A 19387-nucleotide genomic window follows, 5' to 3' on the forward strand; every position below is an offset into this window, starting at 1 on the left:
TAAAGAGCCTGTGGATCATTGATAGTGTTTGCAGGGAGTGCTCTAAACCAGGTTCTAACATCTCCAGTTAAGCTTTGGACAAAGACTTTCATTCCTACATCATCATCATCAATCTCAGAGTTTTCAAAATAATCCATCATTTTCTTGGTGTGTTGTTAAGCTGTGTAAGTTCCAGTACCATCAAAATAGGTTATTTTGCTTTGATAATCTTGAGGCACAACCCCTAGATTTTTAGGTAATTGCAAGGGAGCATATCGGTTTGCCATATTTGCAGAGATAAGTGTAACAACTGGAAGAATAGGGATACCCGTTGAAATATGTGCTGAGGATGGGGGAGTGGAAAATATGGTTTGAGGTGTTGAGCGTGAACTAGGAGATGCAACAGTAATGGCAGAAATGATTGGTGCTTTTCGAGGAGTAAGATTAGACTGGATAAGGTTTTGCTGGCTTCTAAGGTTCTTAGGAACCAGATTAGGATTTTGAAACACAGGTGGGGGATTTGGATGTGGATTTGATCTAGTCTAACGAATCTTTTCCTTTGGAGCCATCTTCTGAATATTTTTTGTTTTTTCTTGAAATATCTTAACAATACAACTTTAAGAGTGTCTTGTAGGAAGTTTTTAAAATATGGGAGTTTTGAATTTTCCTAAAGATCTACTGAAACAAGGAACTGATCAAGTATTTGAGAAAAATGTTCAAAGTATAAACTATACTGGAGATAGACTGAAGCAACTTTTATTTACTCTTGTAATTGCATAGAAAAAGTAGTTTCAAAGGCTACCTGGCCAACTTCAGGCTCTATCTGTAGTTTATAAAATAAACAGCAGTAACAAACAATTTGCTTGTTCCCCAGCGGAGTCGCCAATGATGTTATCACTCAGGTTGTTCCCTAAAGTTGTAGGAAAGGGAATACAGTCGAGGTAACCACAGACAAATCTTTTAGATACATATTTTAGCCAATCTGCATCCATAGAGGGCTCTCTCTTTATAATTTAACTATGTTTGAGATATATTAGGCTAGTTATGAAGTGCAGGGGTTTTATTTAGATTTTGGTTGGAGGAATGGAGTTTCAATAGAACAGTGAGGTGAAACTGAAGAGTTTCAGTCCATTGGGCATGATGGAGTCAAAGGAAGATAGCTTTCTGGATTTAGTTTTTCCACCAAGGATGGTATCACAGAGCAAGGTAATCAAACATGGACCAATTCATAGGCTGGAGTAAGGCGGAATGGAGTCAATGGGTGAATGGAAATTAAGAATCCTTCATCATGTTGACAGAGGGAAAATGGATGATTACTGTCAAGGAGCAGCTAAGAATTCCTTAGAAAATATTCAAGATGGAAGAATCAGGGGAAACATGAGTAATTAATAATTCACTGTTTATTCTAATTCTGAAGAGAACATTAATAATAACAAAGACTGAACACAGAGTGCAATTGAGCAAATTCGGAGTTATTCTTTTTCTCTATTATTTAGATCATGAAACATAGATGATATAGTAAACATAGAAAATATAAAACACAAGTTAGAAGGGACTTATTGATCCCTAATATGATTCAAGAATTTTGTAGCATGGCCCTTAGCAGCCATTCCTTATTCAGTAAGCCAAAAAAAAATGGTTCCAATAGCCTTTTATTTCAAAAACTTCAGAATTATAGCAAAGTCTGAGAATGCATCCCAATCAACCAACCCCAAATACTTTGTCTGGGGGGGTATTAATACAAAAATTTCAAGATAACATACAAAATATCTGATAGAAATAATATCTACTAATAATTAATGCTTCTTTTACATAGATAGAGACAGACAGTCTCGAAAACAGGGAGACAATAAATAGATGCAATAAATTCATGCTGCGCTGGTTGATCCGTCTTTATGAGATATACTGGAGGTAGGTGCTACAAGTCGGTTCCCAGATGTCTTCTACTGATCCTTTGTGTTGGTGATTCTACCTTGGCCACACTTTCTTTAACTCTGATGTGATGTGCTTTGACCCGCATGACTGTGATTGATTTATGTTTTGTGCATTATAGTAGATGGTCCAAAATTTTGCATTGACCAAAGATAAATTTACAAGATTTCTAACATGCTTTGCCACCATTCTGGTCCCCATAATTTATTTCTCTGCAGCTTCCTCAGAGTTTTGTCAGTCTCTGCGTACCTAAAGAAATTAGGTGGGATGGTGAACAGATGCTTCACCTCATGCTCTATATAGAATAGATTTTCCAGGCTGTAATAAAGGGATTGGCCAGATGGAAGTGCCTTCTCTCCTCAAGCGCTTGAAGATGAATTAGCTTGATTAGTAGCATATATATTTAAAGGGCGTACATAGTCCTTGTGCTTCATCAGATGATCATTACTTCCCAAAGGACTTGGCAAACCTTTTTGACGCAAGACTGTAAATTTTTCTATGAAAGAATCAATCTCTACCTACATCTCCTGGCATATTCTTCCCAGTTTTGCATTAGAGTTCTCATGGTTAGAACTCTCTTGCTGTCCACAATGGTTCTTGTTCTATCTCTAATATCCAGTGCTTCTAGTTCTTCACTGGTCTTTGTATTCAAAAATTGTATTAGCCTATTAGCTTGCTCAGGCATCTGTCCCAATAAGGCTCTTGTTTTCTGAATTTCTACTTGGGCCACTATTATCAAATCGATTTGTTCATATATGGTTTGAATAGATCTCCACACATCACTAAGGGATTGAGTGATGTTGGACCACAAAATTCCCCTGATTTCTACTAGAGGCTTATCCAGAGAGAGATCCGTCTCTAAGGCTCTTACCTTGTTCTCCAATGCTTTGACTTACCTTGTTTTCTCTGCCACATTCATCTTGGATTTATCATAGCTCTGTTCAAAATTTGCCAATTTTTCTTTGACTTTCTTTAGCTCTGATACTTCGAGTTTCAACTCCTCCATGGCTTTTATTAATTGCTCTGTAGTCATAGTTGTATTGCTGCCTGGTGTTGTTGTTGTTGCTGAGGTACCTATGGTGACTTCTGTTGTTGATGCCGAGACAGTGGGAGGCACTGCAGTTATAACTGTGGGAGGGGCAGTTGTGACTATTGAAGTTACTTCACGTGGCTGGGAGGTCGACTCTCTTTGCTTTTCATGTATTGCTTTCTCCAATGCCTACTCTGTCTCACTCAATCTTTCATTCAGTCTCATGAGTAGGTCCTTCATGTCCTCTTCGGATTTCTGTTGCACAACATCTGCAGTCTGTGGGTGCATAGAAGGAGGTATTTTGAGCTGTTTTCTAAAGGCCGCAATGTCCTCTTCCTTTTTCTTCATTAGTGATTTTATACCTTTGGTATCTTTGGGATCATGTCCTAGTTCAATGATGATGTACTCCATGGATTTGATCCTATTGTCCTTTGCTAGAGAAGAAGCTTTCTCTAAATCCAACTGAGCTGAGGTATTATTTAGGGAATTTTAAAATTTATGAGCCAACATTGCTTTATCAGCTAGTCTGGAATACACCATCTCTCCAGTCTGTTTGTGCAGCTCAATCTGGTCTATTTAATGAATGTCCTTGGCCAAGACTTCCAGATTTGTCCTCATATAATCAGCTACCGATTGTGGTTGCTGCACCTTGGGATTGAAATAACTCATGATCATTTTCCCTTCTTTAATGTCATATGCTGACATTAATCTTTGGTGTTTTGTGGGGGCCATCTTAAGATACTGGTTATAAATTTGCAGCCTCAATGGATCATTCCTAACCTTTATCTCTGTGAATGTTCTTTTCATATCAGAGGTTTTCTTACTTGGTGGCCTAGTAGATGAAACTTCCACACTATGTTGCCTTTCTAGCTCCAGCCTATGTGAGCTGGTTGATGTGTCTATTACTGGGGAGGTCTGTGGGCTGGTTTCCCTCTCACCTATTAGACTTTCTATTGTTTCTTCAATGATTTCCTCTTCAAATAGAGGATTCAATCTTTACCTTTTTGCACTTGGCTGTTCTGCAAGCCCACTGATGGGTGTGGCCACTTCTCTGTCTCTTTTCTTACCTTTTTCCTCATTTAGAGGAGTCTGTAACATTGGTATCTCTGGTGCTTTAGTTTGTAGCGGAGGAATTTGTCTTTGTTGATCAGTCATTGCTTGCTGCTCTGTGCCTGCTACTTCCTTGCCCTTTGAATACCCTATACCTAGTGCACTAGTTTCTTGTACACGTTGCTATGAAGTTCTAGCAGAGGATGTACCCACTCGGGTTTGCTGAGGTAGCTTGAAAGATACCTGTCCAAAAGAGTCCAGGTCAAGGGTCTTTTCAAGATCTTTCATAGCTTGTTCCATTACTTCTTGCTGAGTAAGTTCTTTTATTAATGTACCCTCTACCCACTCATCCTGATTAGCAAATTGCTCTATTTCAGGGATACTAAAATGTTTATAGGCCGATAGCCTGTTTTTTACTTTTCTGTCACTTATAAATCTATTTGGGTCATACGGTACCCGCCAGAAGCTTTTCTTCAATTTAAGTTCTTCCCCCAATATCCTATCAGCATCTTCCCATGCCTCCCACTTGTTAATGATAAATGGGCCTAATTGGTTTCTTATTCTTAGTTGAGCCTTTTTCTTTACATTGCAAAAGTGAGTTAAATCTGCATTGATAAGTTGCCTAAAATACTCTAGTGCAAACAGTCTCATAGGTACATATTTGGGCAGCTTATAAAGGCACACAGCCATATATTCTGATTTCGGTGTGATTGTCGTAGAGGTACTAGTCACCTATTCTAAAGTTTTTGGAGAGCTGTAGAATCTTCTTTATATCCCCAGAGAGCCTAGGAGGAGGAGCTCCTATCAACAATGTGGAGGCTGGATGTATAAATCAGTCAATGAATTCACAGTATGTATAAGGGGATTCAGAAACATTGTGGAAGATCGAGGTCCAAAAGATCACAGACCTCCTCTCTCCTTTGGAATCCAATTTTCTGATAGGAAATGAAAGGTTTTCTATCTGATAATATAGCAGAAGGTGATATATGAATAAAGTGTACTTGAAGACTCCTTCTCTTTCCAGATTGATGAATTGATCATTGATTTTATTGGCAATGAAAGAGGCATAATCATATTTGACAGTAGGGGGTTGTCCTGGAGTAGACATTGACAACATAACAAAGATGGTCTCATCAAAATATTCACTGGTTTTGAATCCCAATATAAAGGATATCATTTCAAGAATAAGCCTGCCAGTTTCAGTAAACCAGGCATGTACATAGGGAGGTGGGCCTTGAGGCTGGAAATGTGGCTTCATAAATAACTTAGCAATCCGAGTTATTTCTTCACTGGAAAATTGAGAGCTTTGCTCAAGCAAAAATCCCATGGAAAGAGGAGCAAGGGGCCGAGCTGGATGGAAGTGCACCATCTCATTGATAGACTCAACAGTTATGTAGAAAAGAACAGTTTGTGATGGAGTCATAATTGCTTTACTGACAGGGTCATAGTTTGCACAGCAATGGTGGATGAGATCTGGGAACGCATTAACTAAGGGAAGGTGATATCTGGGGAGATTGGACTCCCATATTCCAAGGATATTAGAGTTAATGAGATGGATATTTATAATTCTTCAAAATGCCTGGAGATGGTTCATATCACCAGATAACTCTTTAATTTGAAAATCTTTGTCAGCCAAGGGCAACCAGTCTTGGTCTTTGTGAGGTGCATTCAGAGGCACAACATTGAGGGCCACAGGGGCTTCCATGTTTAGTTCTCTGTGTTTTTAACTCGAGGTCAAGTTACTGTGGGAAAAATAGGAAAAAGAGCAGTTCTGGATGTCTTGGTATGGAAATTATGGACTTTTTCAGTTCGAATGTGGCTCTTATTAATATAATTTACAGAGGAAAACCGAAAATATGGGCTTGGGAGGTGAAAACGGGGTAAATACCTACATTTTGGAAGCGAACCAGTGTAATTTTCTGGTTGATCGACGAGTTGCAGAGAAGGATGCTGGACTTTGCTTGGTCGAGTGGCAGACTGGACGCTTCTACAGTTGCTTGGATGTAGTTTGCGTGCGACAGTTTTGCGGAAAAAATGAATGAAAATGGGTGAAAATGTCAATTTCACGAGTTTTTAACAAAAATTGGCTTCGCGAGGTTTTTGGCCCTTTTTAGTCGAATGACGTCATCGAGATGTGACGTTTTGCCATGACATGGGTGTATGGATGCTGATGTGGCGGTGACGTGGAAATGATGTCAGCGAGTGGGATCAGAGGGAGGGCGGTAAGCGATATCAGCCCGCACCGCTTATGAGCTAAGGTGGTTTCGGGCGGAGGGGTCGCGAGCATGGCAGGAGGGCGCCGCGCGTCCTTGGTACGGTGGTAATACCGCCAACTCCCCAGGAGGTAAACATCGGCGGCAGAGGGCCTCGCGATATGATCGTGGGCCGTTGGATGCACGGGCCCAATGTGAGCTGGCAGAGGGTTACGGCGTGGGGCCCATGTGATATAAATAATGGTTTAACACTTCTAGGGGTGATTATTATTGGTTGTTAGGGTGTTTGTTAATTATCCCAGATGGTTAATTAACCACGTCTTGCGCAGCGAAGGTTTTTAATAAATTCCAGATGAACCATTAAACCCTCATTTATATAGTGCTATGGTTATAGATTAACCAGGGGTGGGATATTAATTTTTTGGGGATTTTTTCATATATTTACATAATACGGGGGGGAACAAATTATATGGGAACTATATAATAAAGTTAAATCTAGTACGAAATTTGACATAAAAATAAGCACTAAGTTATAATGTTTAACAACTTAGGCTTAACAAGAAAACAAGGATCTTTACACAAGAAATGTGGTTTAGTGCCTAAGTAAAAATGTGGTTTTAGGTCTTTTATGCAATGAGATAAAGTGATTTAAGAGGGACATTATGCAGATCTCAACACCCTGTGGGAAATTAGTAAATGTTTTAGGAAGAAGTGTGAAGGGAAGTTAGTCATGCCTCACTTGATTTGTAACCAAACAGTTTCCATGGTACTTATGATATCAATAAGATGAGCATCTTTGAGAGACAAAATTAATCATAACCATGCCCCTGTAACACCAAAACTACCTACCCAGCCTACACTACCTAACTTTTTTCTTCTTCTTCCATGGGTGCACTTGGACTGGCAAACCCTCTTTTTCTTCTTTTCTTTTGACTGCAACCCTATCTAGGTCTACCCTTATCACATCCAAGGGCTCAGGTTTAACAATTGAGCTCCTTTACTTCTCTATCTAATTGCTTATCTACCAAGATTGAATAGTTTGAACAAATTTTATTTTCCATCTCTAAAATAGGAAATTCAAACATGAACTGGCCAAGTTTAAGCTGTTTGGCAACAACATAAAGTTCAACAAACTATAGATGAAACTTCTATTTATAGAACATGAAATAGTAGTGGCATTTGGACTTGCACACTTTCCTGGTATTTTTAATTTGGGGTTCATTTCTTTCATTTTTCTTTCGACCGTTTCATTCTTTTTACCCTTTTCTCTTTCTTTTAGGGTATACCCTCTTTTCATTTTTTCATTTTTTGGTCTTTTCAAAATATGGAAAACATTTGAAGCATGGAAAGGATGAACATATTAGGGATTTTAACCAGTCAATCATGAAATATGACACCTATTGGTATAGGAGCATAACACTGGCTCCACTTGGGGATGGCTTTTCCTGGTGAAAAGTCAAGAACAACGGGTCAGATGGCCTTATGTACAATTCTTGCTACATTCTGAAATTTTCTTTTGCTGTAAGTAAACAAACTGTACAGAGGACCATGTAAAATATGCATATCTCTCATGAGCTGATTCAAATAACTACACCTTTGTTTTGGATAGTTTGTCTGAATGTTTTTTCTCATACTTTCAGCTCCCAACTCGTTTTCTTCAACTTCTGTTAAACTAAAAATGAGGCCAAACAAAAAACGTGGTAAAGTTCCCTGACTACTCCTCAAAATTTTCTACACATTCCCTCCCATTTTTATTGCTGTAATAAATTGCAGAAACTAAACATCCTTATTTATAGGTTAGAGTTTTGACATATCAAAAAACTGCATCAAAATAATGTTTCAGCATCCGACCATTAACTATTCCATCTTCTCCTTCTGTACGATCCAGGATTTTCAAAAAGTAGGTATTGTTTCCCTGTGAGGCATGAAAAATAAAAGGTCCCTTCCATAGGAAGTGAAACTTCCCATGTTTTCCTTTATCTTCTCTTCTGAAGTTCCATTTCAGAACTTTGTCTCTTATGAAAAAATCCTCTGCCTTAGTCCTCTTATCAAATATCTTCTTGAGTTTTTCTTGTAGTACTTGAGATCTTTGATATACCTCTTCTCTAGTCTGCTGCAAATGTATAGTCTGATTTATCCTTCTTTCAATGTCATTGGGCTGTATTTGAACTTCTTGCAATAATTTCATTATAGGTATTCCCGAGGAGGAGTGAAATATAGCCTCCATACCATAGACAAGCTCATATGGACTAGTTCCAATGGATATCTTGGTAGTTAACCTGTCTGCCCATGGTGCATTTATAAGATTTTTATGCCAATTTTTCTTGTTTTCTTCCAATACTTTCTTAATGATATTGATCAGGCTTTTATTGGATGACTCAGCTAGACCATTACCTTGAGGGAAATAGGTCATGGAGTGGCCTAGAGTGATATGGTATTTGTGACAGAAACTAATCATTCTCTTGGATTTGAAAGCAACAACATTGTCTGTTATAATCTTTTGAGGACAGCCAAATCTAGACAGGATGTTGGTTTCTAAGAATTGCATGATGACTGAATCATTGGCTTGTCTACAAGGGATGTCCTCTATCCACTTGGTGAAATAATCTGTGGCAGTCAAAATCTGTTTGTGTTGGCCAGAAGAGGGAGGGTGAATTTCCCCAATGAAATCTAAACCCCATTGTTGAAATGGTCTGTCAGTGGAAATTGGTTTAAGGGGTAGAGGCAGAAGTTTCCTCTTGCCTTCAAATATTTGACATTTATTGCAAGTAGTAACAAACTTTTTGACATCAACAAACAAGGTGGGCCAGTAAAATCTAGCCCTTAGGATTTTCTCGGCCGTTGATTTCCAGTACAAATGTCCACCACAGTCCCCTGCATGAAATTCTTTCAGTACCTTGTCAGCTTCATCTCTTATTAGACAATTTAATAGAACACCTTCATGATTTTTCCAAAAGAGAGCACCATATAAAATACAAAACTTTAAAGCTTTCATTTTTATAAACCTTTTCATTGTTCTAGATAACCCTAGAGGAGCCTGCAGGTTTAATAATACATAACCTATATCAACACACTAAGGTGATTCTAGGAATGTCTGGCTAATTTGTGGAGTCGCCATCTCCTGTTCATTATCTAGTTCATTAATATCTAGGGCTTGGCAATTAGTTTCAGTCATGAGTTTAGCCAATCCGTGGCCTTTTATAAGCTTTGTAGGTTTTATTTCAATATCATACTCTAATATAGTAGCAATCCATTTACCTCTTTTGCTTTCAATCTCCTCTTGGGTCAGGATATCTTTGACAACAGTGCTTGGCACATAAGCTATTATATGAAAGTATAGTATGTAGACTCTGAAATCTTTGATGGATTTCACAAGTGCATAAGATTGTTTTTCCATGATCGAATATTTTAGAGGTGCATCCCTCAGTGCTTTGCTAAAGAAGGCTATGGGTTTTTGACATCCTTGATCATCTTTCTGTAGCAAAACAGCAGCAATAGTGTGTTCTGATGCAAATGAAAATATTATGAAGTCTCTGTCAAATTTTCGGGTTGTAAGGATTGGTGTTTTGGTTCAAGCTATATTGATTTCTTCAAATGCTTGTTTGGCTTGTAATGTACATTTGACCTTGGAATATTGTTTTAGCATATTATTCAACAATCTAATTAATTCTGCCAAGTTAGGTATGAATCTTCTTAAAAAATTATTTTTCCCTAGGAAAGCTTGGAGTTCTTTGACATTTCTGGAATGTGGTATTTGTAAAATGGCTTGTATTCGGTCAAGATCAATTTTGATGCCATCTCTTGAGATTATGTGACCTAATATTTTGCCTTCTTCTAGGCCAAATAATGACTTCTTTGGATGTAGTGATATACCATATTTTCTACAGGTTAAAACACTTGTTTCAGATGATCTAGGTGTTGCTGATCTGATTTGGAAAACACAGTGAGATCATCTAGGTATATGACTAGGAAACCATGAATTTCTTTAGCGAAAGCTATATCCATTGCATGTTGGAAGGTTTCCCCTGCATTCTTGAGTCCAAATGGCATTTTCACGTATTTGGAAGTTCCCCATGGAGTAGTAAAAGCAGTTTTTTCCTGATCATCAGGGTGAACTAGAATCCTGTTGAAGGCTGAAAACGCATCCAAATGTGAAATTCTAGAGGCACCTACTACCCTTTGTAAAATGTGGTCCATCTTAGGTAAGGGGTAGTGGTCTTTTAAAGAGACTTTATTTAGATTCCTTAAATCCACACACAGTTTGATTTCTCATGTTTTCTTCCTAGTGGGCACTAAATTACAGACCCATTATGAAAATCTAATAGGTGTGATTATCCCAGCTTCATACATTCTTTTGACGTCTTTTTCAATTAGAGGGGGAGTATAGGGTTGAACCTTTTGAGTTTTTGCTTGAAAGGTTTCTTATTTTCTTTGAGGGGTATTGTATGCTGAATCACAAAAGTGGCATAGGATTTGAGATCTTCATCGCTCCATGCAAAAACGTCCTGCAATTTTTTGAACAGTTCAACATGCTTAAGCTTTTGGTCTAGAGCCAAAATTTTGGACAATTTTATCATTTTAGGATTCTGTTCAGTCCCTATGTTATAGTCCTCAATCTCTGCATTTAGAAGCTGCATTTTGGGCTTTCTTGGGATATCATTAGAATCAAAATTGTCTTCGAGAGGAGTTAACCCTATGGGTAAATAATTGTCCTTTAAATCAATAACATCAGATTCTCCTCCAATAATTTCATCGACGTCTATTTCTTTAAGCTCTTGCAACTCTTTGCTAGTAAATTTTGTTGGATGTAGTATTTGAGTTGTTGTTTTAGCTGAATTGTGTGTTTCAAATTTGTCTATTTGATCAACTTCACAAACAGGGCCCATGTCTATATTAGTGCTGGAAAATTCTTCTTTTAAGGTCACGAAATTATTAATCTGAGTGTCATTGTCAAACACTTGGCAGTTTTTTACATTGTCAGGTACAGTTGGTCTATGTTTAATCTCAGCTATGAAGTGATGATTAGGCTCAAATGGCAGTTTACAAGTGCTGGCAAATGTTTCCAAACTGTGAGCATGAAAATTGTGTTTCCTTGGAATTTTGGCAAGCTGTGTTTCTAGAAAGGTATTGAATATTTCATTTGCTGCCCCTCTATAAGATCTTAATCTAAGATCATTGGTGAGGAAGCTTAGTTTCATTTGTTGAATAACTAAATCAGAGTCTCCCAAAATTGATACCCTAACTGACCCTAAGCTTTTGATCAATTTGAGTCCTAGCAAGAGGGCTTCATATTCAGCCACGTTATTAGTACATCTAAAATTTAACCTGTATGCATGTCCTTCAGCATGATCATTTTCCATATTATGTATCCAAATCCCTGCTCCTGCTCCTAGTTTATTGATTGATCCATCAAGCTCCAAGTACCAAAGGATTTCTTGATTATAGCTAGTATCAAGAGTCTTAGAAATTTGCTTACTAGGGAGATTTAGATTTTCAGTTTCATGTGGTTTCCCTTGTGTGTCTTATATACCATTGTTCATAGAAATTTCTTGAATTTGAACACTAGATTTTATATTTATGAATTTTTTCTTCTGTAAAGCTAAAGCCTTGACAACAGTTCGAGGGTAAATTTCAGCATTATATAGGATGAAGGAGTCCATATCAAAATGCATGGAATAGATGGGAAAATTCTCAGGTTTCTCCTAGCTGCTCACCACGTATTTCATCAAAGTTTCTCGCTACAATATCTTTGGCTGGCTAAATACTGAAATGGTAGCATAGGACATGTCCAATTGTAAAGATCCCTAGAGCTTTGCACCCCAAGATCTAGACAGCAACATGCCATATTTTGGTGGAATATCAGCTACCACTACATCCATTAAAATTGTCTTGGCAGGGTATTGAACTAATGATACACATAAATCTTTGATCAATCCTAGACATCTGACCTGGCTTGAATCAAAAGAGAACAAGTCTTTGTATGGCCTGGTGATATCTAGGTCCAACTTCTCCATTACAGATTTGGGCATCAAATTATGGGAAGCTCCAGAATAAAACATTGCATTGTGCAGTATTTTGTCATGAATATTCAGACTTACATAGAAAGGAGGAACCCCTCCATCTACTGTTTTTCCGTTTACTTCAGGGCCAAAAATTAATTCTGGTTGGTCATCAAGGACATTTACTACATCTCTATTTTCTGAAATTTGAAGTGATCTGCTTATTTTTTCTCTATAGACATCATGCATAGCCAATTCTGAAAATGGAATTGCTATCTTTAATTTACCTATTTCGGTCTCAAGGTTGAAAGGTTTTTCTGTTTGAATTTTTTCATTTTGGGCAGTGAAATTTTCTTTTTCTGTTTTTTTCAATGCTTTTTCCTTTATCAGGAGTAGTGTTATGGGCTGAAGTTGCTTGTGTGTCAATTTCTAGAGGTTCTCCCACAATTTCTTTGGAATGAATGGAAGTTGAAGATTGTTTATTAGGTTGTTGATTATCTGAAACATCTTCAATTGTTGGATTGTCTGGGTTAGGAATTGCTTCAGGAGGAGTATTGTTATAGACATTTTTGTGCCTTACAGCTTTGAGCATGAAAAGTCCGTAATCCAAGGGATCCAAAGTCCCTAAAAGTGTTGTTCCTACCCCTAAAGGAACAAGGTCAACCAATGACAGCTTCTCCCAGAAGTTCTCCACCAAAAACTACTCAGAAACAGTCAAATCAGGATCAATTAAAGTGCTCCACTAGCTGCCTGCGTTGCAAAGCACCCCAGTACACTAGCTAGGTGCGTTGCAATGCACTTGAATGCACTACCCAGGTGCGTTGAGTGGGAAATGACAAGTGGCAGAATCATTCAACGAGGTGGAGAGACAATGGAGGCTTCCAGAATCTTCTCCAATGACACTTGCCTCACTGAATTCGACTAGTGATGATTAAGAGGTTCTCAGTCTCCAAGTGGAAGCAAGAACTGACAGAGAGAAGCCACAAGTCAAAACATAAGCTGACTCATCCTCTCTACTTACATCTATATATGGATCCCTCATCCGAGAGATCTAGAGGCTGGAATTTTGTACTTTGCAGAGAATTGCTGTTGGTTTGAGATTGAGATTAGTACATTGGGTGATTTATGCTTTATTGGAGGTGAGGAAGGGATCCCTTTGCTGGGAGGTAGATGCTGGATCGGGACTCACTTGGTTGTATCTCCTCTTGGACTTTCTTATCATATCAAAAAAATTATTTGAGTTTCTCCTACATGTTGTGTATCAATGATGTTTTGTTATATTTGCATGTTTAGCTTAATCTGATCCTAAGCTTTTTATGAATGTAAATCTATATCTTTGTGTAGTTTCTCTCTTCTGTGATCTTGCAGGAATTCGGTGAAGTTGGGCCCGTAAGGGAGCAGGGAGCTGGGAGCTATTGAAGAGAGGAGCGATTGGATCAACAAACTAGCGAAAGACACAGGTTAGTTAAATCCTTCCTCTTCATTTACATTTCATAAAGAAGAATACTCAAGTAGTTTTCCTTGTTTGTTGCCAAGGCACTGTCACACCTTAGAGTGGGATAGGGGCATTCTGAATAGATACTTTTCCCAACAACAAGTATGCATAGGAGGGTTCTTGATTTTAGCTTTGGTAGGTTGATTGGTTTCTTTCTGTTTATTGTTTTCAAGGAAATCTATCCTTATGCTTCTGAGATTGTATTTCTTGTGGACGTCATAGATGGCACTGTCATATCTCCTCCTTCCTCTTCACTTGATGGGGCTGGCAAAGCCAAAAGTCAAGTTCCTAAGGAGAATCAGGAAAAGAAGAAGAAATAGAAGAAGAAGAAGGAGCCAAAAGCAACTGGGGGCAAACGAGTGTCGTCTAACGAAAATCCACACACTGCACTGACCAGGCCTAAATCGCCATGTGTCATTTGCAAGGGAGACCACTTTCACAGAGATTGTCCCTGCATCCCTCCGATACTAAGGGACTGGTCTCCCCGTTTGCATAATATGGTGGCGTCAACCTCTGATAGCCATGTTGAAAGCACACTGTCAACTAGCGAAAGTGAAGTCCCAGGACAAAAAGGGAGAACTAGAACTCCCTGTAAACTGTGCGAAGGCAATCACGCCATCCACCATTGTCCCTTCTTAGACGAAGCTAAAATAGTTTTGGATGATCGTCCGGTTTCACCGTTACGACTTCCTCCTGGATATAAAAACTCTTTCCGAGTCCTTCGTTAGTTGAGAATCCAGCTAGCCTGCTCAAGTGGTCAGCTGAAGCACCGGTCATTGAAGATGAACCAGCTGAATCCATACCCGACGAAAGTCAAAAGGTCGAGGTGGCAGTTGACCTGGTCTTGCCTTCAGAGGATTTATCTTCGAATGACACAGTCACTGAAGAGAACAAGGATGACACCATCCAAATTCTCTTCATCAACACAGACTCCGACGAACACGGGGGAAACCTACCCATTCCTTTATCGCAGGAAGGAAGTTTGTCAGAGCCGTACCTGGTTGTCTACTCGGTCCCACCTCCAAGCAACCTAGTTGTCCCCTTCGACTGGAATCAACTAGGCAGACCCCGTTTACCAGCAAGCATACCATTCAGAATTATCGTCCAAATATATAGAATGGTCATGGTTGGTACCATCATAGATGAGGGGGCTTCTGTGAGTATCCTTTCCTCTACTGCTTGGAAAGCGCTTGGTTCGCCATCGCTTTTGCCTGAGATGAGAAATCTGACAGGTTTTGATAAAGGAACCAGTCGACCTTTAGGGATCCTCCCCAATGTGCCCATAACATTGAAAGGGAAGACCGTTCAAATGAACGTGATGGTCGTTCAAGGACCCTTGGATTATAACCTACTCCTTGGACGAGACTATATTTACTACATGGGAGCCATCATCTCCTCACTCTTTAGAGTAATGTGTTTTCCGCACGAAGGAAGAGTGGTCAAGCTCGTGGACCAGCTTTCATTTCTCGGATCACGCATCGCAAATAGTCATATACCATCCCTAAATGGTCTCTTCATGCAAGAAATGTCTCAACCCACGGTCCGTCCTCCCGATGAGCGCGAGTAATTCAGAGGGATATGACTGGAACCCAGGGGGCATGCGTCCTGGTCCGCTTCGGCAGGAAAATTTTGGGTATAGGGTAGGTTTCCGCTGGAGAATATGACTAGTCCGTACCCCGTCCATAATTGGAAGAGGGGTTGTTCTAGAATAAGATTCTTTTGTCAAAGTTATGTGAATCGGCGGGCGTCATCATTCACCTTTGTTTATCTCGGTAGACATCGCTGAAGAAGTGTTTTGTTTGCTGCGCAAATGAGACAATCTTTGGTAACCTGAAAGAGGTAGGCCTTTCCTGGTAGAACAAATGTTTTATCTGCAAATTAAGGGGTAACCTTGAAATCGTACTTTATACCTGGGGGCATGCAAACCTTTTGGAGTGCAAGCAAGGGGCGGCTACTTATTTTTTAAATTTTTAGGACCTCTAACCCTTTAAACTCGTGGGATTAGTCGTTTCCGAACTTGCATAACGAAAGGATGTGGGGCATAGCTTTGTAAGGCGCAAGCTCCATAAAAAATGGCATCTTACATGAGACATTCTTATCATATGACTGGATTAATCGAGCAGTTTTAGCACATAGTTCATGCTCGTTAAACAATAAACATAAGATCGAGCAAGTGTTTCAAACCACGTTTAAGCTCGTTAAAAAATGAACTATCCTCCGGTAAATAACCACCGTGAATGTAACATTATCAGCCATTAAAGCCTTGGTTGTGTTTGCACCGTCACCTCCACTTTTCCATTGGCCGATCATTCACCTCCATTTGATTGTTTACCCATTTTGAGGAACAACTGCGAAGAGTGATTTCACTAGCCATCCTTGTGACACTGCCGTGATTGGAAAATTCCAACCCTTACCTCGAATCAGCTGCTACCCATTTTATCACTTGTTCCTCAAAAGACGAGTCTTCTTTAAGCTCTTTTCATCTAACTCGTAAAATATGAAAAGATTGCCGAGTTTTGGCCTTCCAGCTCGTTAAAGCGACAGGAAGAGATATCCCTCCTCTAGATTTTAATCTTTTTGGACCTGAGGGATTGTTGCACAAAAAGATCGAGCGCTTGTTTTGTTCGGCTCGTTAAAACTATCGAAAATTCATCCCTTCTGTATTATTTTATACTTTTTTGGACTTAAGGGATTAGATGACGAAAAAGGAATTCCGGAGTTAACTTTACGTACCTTTTCAGACTCTCTAAAAATGAAAAGGACCAAGTTATCTTTGTGGTTAGACTCGTTAAAAAGATTAATAGCGACAAACTTGTCTTTAGACGAGAACGAGTTTCACTATCGCTAGGCTCGTTAAAACATAGCGATGGGTTTGCCCGAAGGGAAAATTATAGAACAAGCATATGTTATCCTCCTCAAGCTTGACAAAAATAAAGAGGTACTGGTCAGCAATGACTGGGGAAAAATTGGGAAGAAACTCAAAGAACCTTTATTGGTAGCAAGTCGCTCTTGAACATGATACTTCCACTCCGTGCCTGAGTCGGGTTGGGTTGTTTCATTCACCGGTCACATCACCATGGTCTCGCCATACCATCCACCTTTGGGGTAAATGCTACCAATCCATCATATAAGTGTCGCCGATATGTTCAAGAGAAGTCATCCAGAGAATTCACCCGTGTCCCATCCACTACCATACATTATACTTCATTCTTTCATGACCGCCACCCTGAACCATATATCATCAGATCGTTTTCACCTCCATCAAAATCATTTGCTCCATTTTGTGTCATTGATGTGGGATACATCAAGGCCCTCCTTTGACGGATCGCTTCTTGTCGACATCAGCTCATTATCCAAGAAGTTGATCTAGGAACACCCCATTCAGTACTTTGAAGCTTGCATGCCTCAATGGCAAGTTTCTCACTTCCGGCGACAGGTATACATCAATGACCTTCGACCGAAAGATTTTGCATGGTGTTCGACGCCAAGTCCTTTATTCACACCATGTGAATTGTACTGCAGTACCTTGAGGGTCATCATCCTTATCAGTGATTCCTCTCGTGCTTGTTAACAGTTTACATCATTGACTGGTAATCAAGCGATGTATTTCCATGTTCGACTTCAAAACATTTTTCACATGGATCGACTTGTACTTAGAGTGAAGATCAGACGAGGTTGAAGACCCCGGATCTAGTTTCATCCATCCAGGCTGCGATATATATTCAGGAAAAATAAAGACATTGACATGTACAACATTGCATAACAGATAATCATCCTACCAAAAGGATGATGATTTCATCAGAATCATCAGTCTACCATCAAACGATTGTCTGTCCTATGTACATAAAAATGAATTTATAAAGCTGAGCATGGGAATGCCTGCCTCAGCTAGATCATGAAAACAGTATGAAAAATAATGTATTGTATTGTATCTTATTACAGGTCTCCTCCCAGCATTGAAAGAACTTCGGATCCTCCTAGTAAAGCATTTCACCCGATAAACGACCTCATACTTTAGGGGGCAACTGTTATAGACATTTTTGTGCCTTACACTTTTGAGCATGAAAAGTCCATAATCCAAGGGATCCAAAGTCCCTAAAAGTGTTGTTCCTGCCCCTAAAGGAACAAGGTCAACCAATGATAGCTTCTCTCAGAAGTTCTCCACCAAAAACTACTCAGAAACAGTCAAATCGGGATCAATTCAAGTGCTCCACTAGCTGCCTGCGTTGCAAAGCACCCCAGTACACTAGCTAGGTGCATTGCAACGCACTTGAATGCACTACCCAGGTGCGTTGAGCAGGAAATGACAAGTGGCAGAGTCATTCAACGAGGTGGAGAGACAATGGAAGCTTCCAGAATCTTCTCCAATGACACTTGCCTCACTGAATTCGACCAGTGATGAGTAAGAGGCTCTTAGTCTCCAAGTGGAAGCAAGAACTGACAGAGAGAAGCCACAAGTCAAAACATAAGCTGACTCATCCTCTCTGCTTACATCTATATATGGATCCCTCATCCCAGAGATCCAAAGGCTGGAATTTTGTACTTTACAGAGAATTGCTGTTGGTTTGAGATTGAGATTAGTGCATTGGGTGATTTATGCTTTGTTGGAGGTGAGGAAGGGATTCCTTTGCTGGGACGTAGATGTTGGATCGAGACTCACTTGGTTGTATCTCCTCTTGGAATTTCTTATCATATCAATAAAATTATTTGAGTTTCTCCTACATGTTGTGTATCAATGATGTTTTGTTATATTTGCATGTTTAGCTTAATCTGATCCTAAGCTTTTTATGAATGTAAATCTATATCTTTGTGTAGTTTCTCTCTTTTGTGATCTTGCAGGAATTCGGTGAAGTTGGGCCGGTAAGGGAACAGGGAGCTGGGAGCTATTGAAGAGAGGAGTGATTGGATCAACAAACTAGCGAAAGACACAGGTTAGTTACATCCTTCCTCTTCATTTACATTTCATAAAGAAGAATACTCAAGTAGTTTCCCTTGTTTGTTGCTAAGGCACTGTCACACCTTAGAGTGGGATAGGGGCGTTCTGAATAGATACTTTTCCCAACAACAAGTATGCATAGGAGGGTTCTTGATTTTAGCTTTGGTAGGTTGATTGGTTTCTTTTTGTTTATTGTTTTCAAGGAAATCTATCCTTATGCTTCTGAGATTGTATTTCTTGTGGACGTCATAGATGGAACTGTCATATCCCTCCCTAAAATCAAACAATTCACCTGATTGGATCTGGAATTGATTAAGAGTATGAGCTTCCTGGTCTTCTTGGGTCAAGTAAATCTGTTGTTCACTATTGAGCCCCATTAAGTTAATTTGAGTGTCTTCTGTTGGTTCACTATAAGTTGAAGCTTTAGCATAGTTTTCATGGAATGGAGGTCTAATGTTTTGGTCAGGGCCAACCTTCCCAGTATTGGGATTCTGATTTTTTCTGAAATTTGGGTTTCTTGTAGTGTTGCTCGGTTAACCATCCCAAGGGGACTTCCTATCAATTGTTTCTATTCTATCACCAAGTCTATCTATTCCTTTAATGATAGCATCTAATTTTTGTTCAAAGGTAGAAGGCTCTTCTTTGATTGGTATCCTCCTTTCAGCTCTAGCCTGAGATCGTTTAGAAATCAGGTTGGCCTCAACACTGATAGCTATACTCTGCAGTCTTCTAGGCTTCGAGGAGCTCTTTCCC

This window comes from Pinus tabuliformis, chromosome 5_1, assembly GCF_031772625.1.
Source record: "Pinus tabuliformis cultivar Carrire ecotype Pingquan chromosome 5_1, CPIR1, whole genome shotgun sequence".
Lineage (NCBI taxonomy): Eukaryota > Viridiplantae > Streptophyta > Pinopsida > Pinales > Pinaceae > Pinus > Pinus tabuliformis.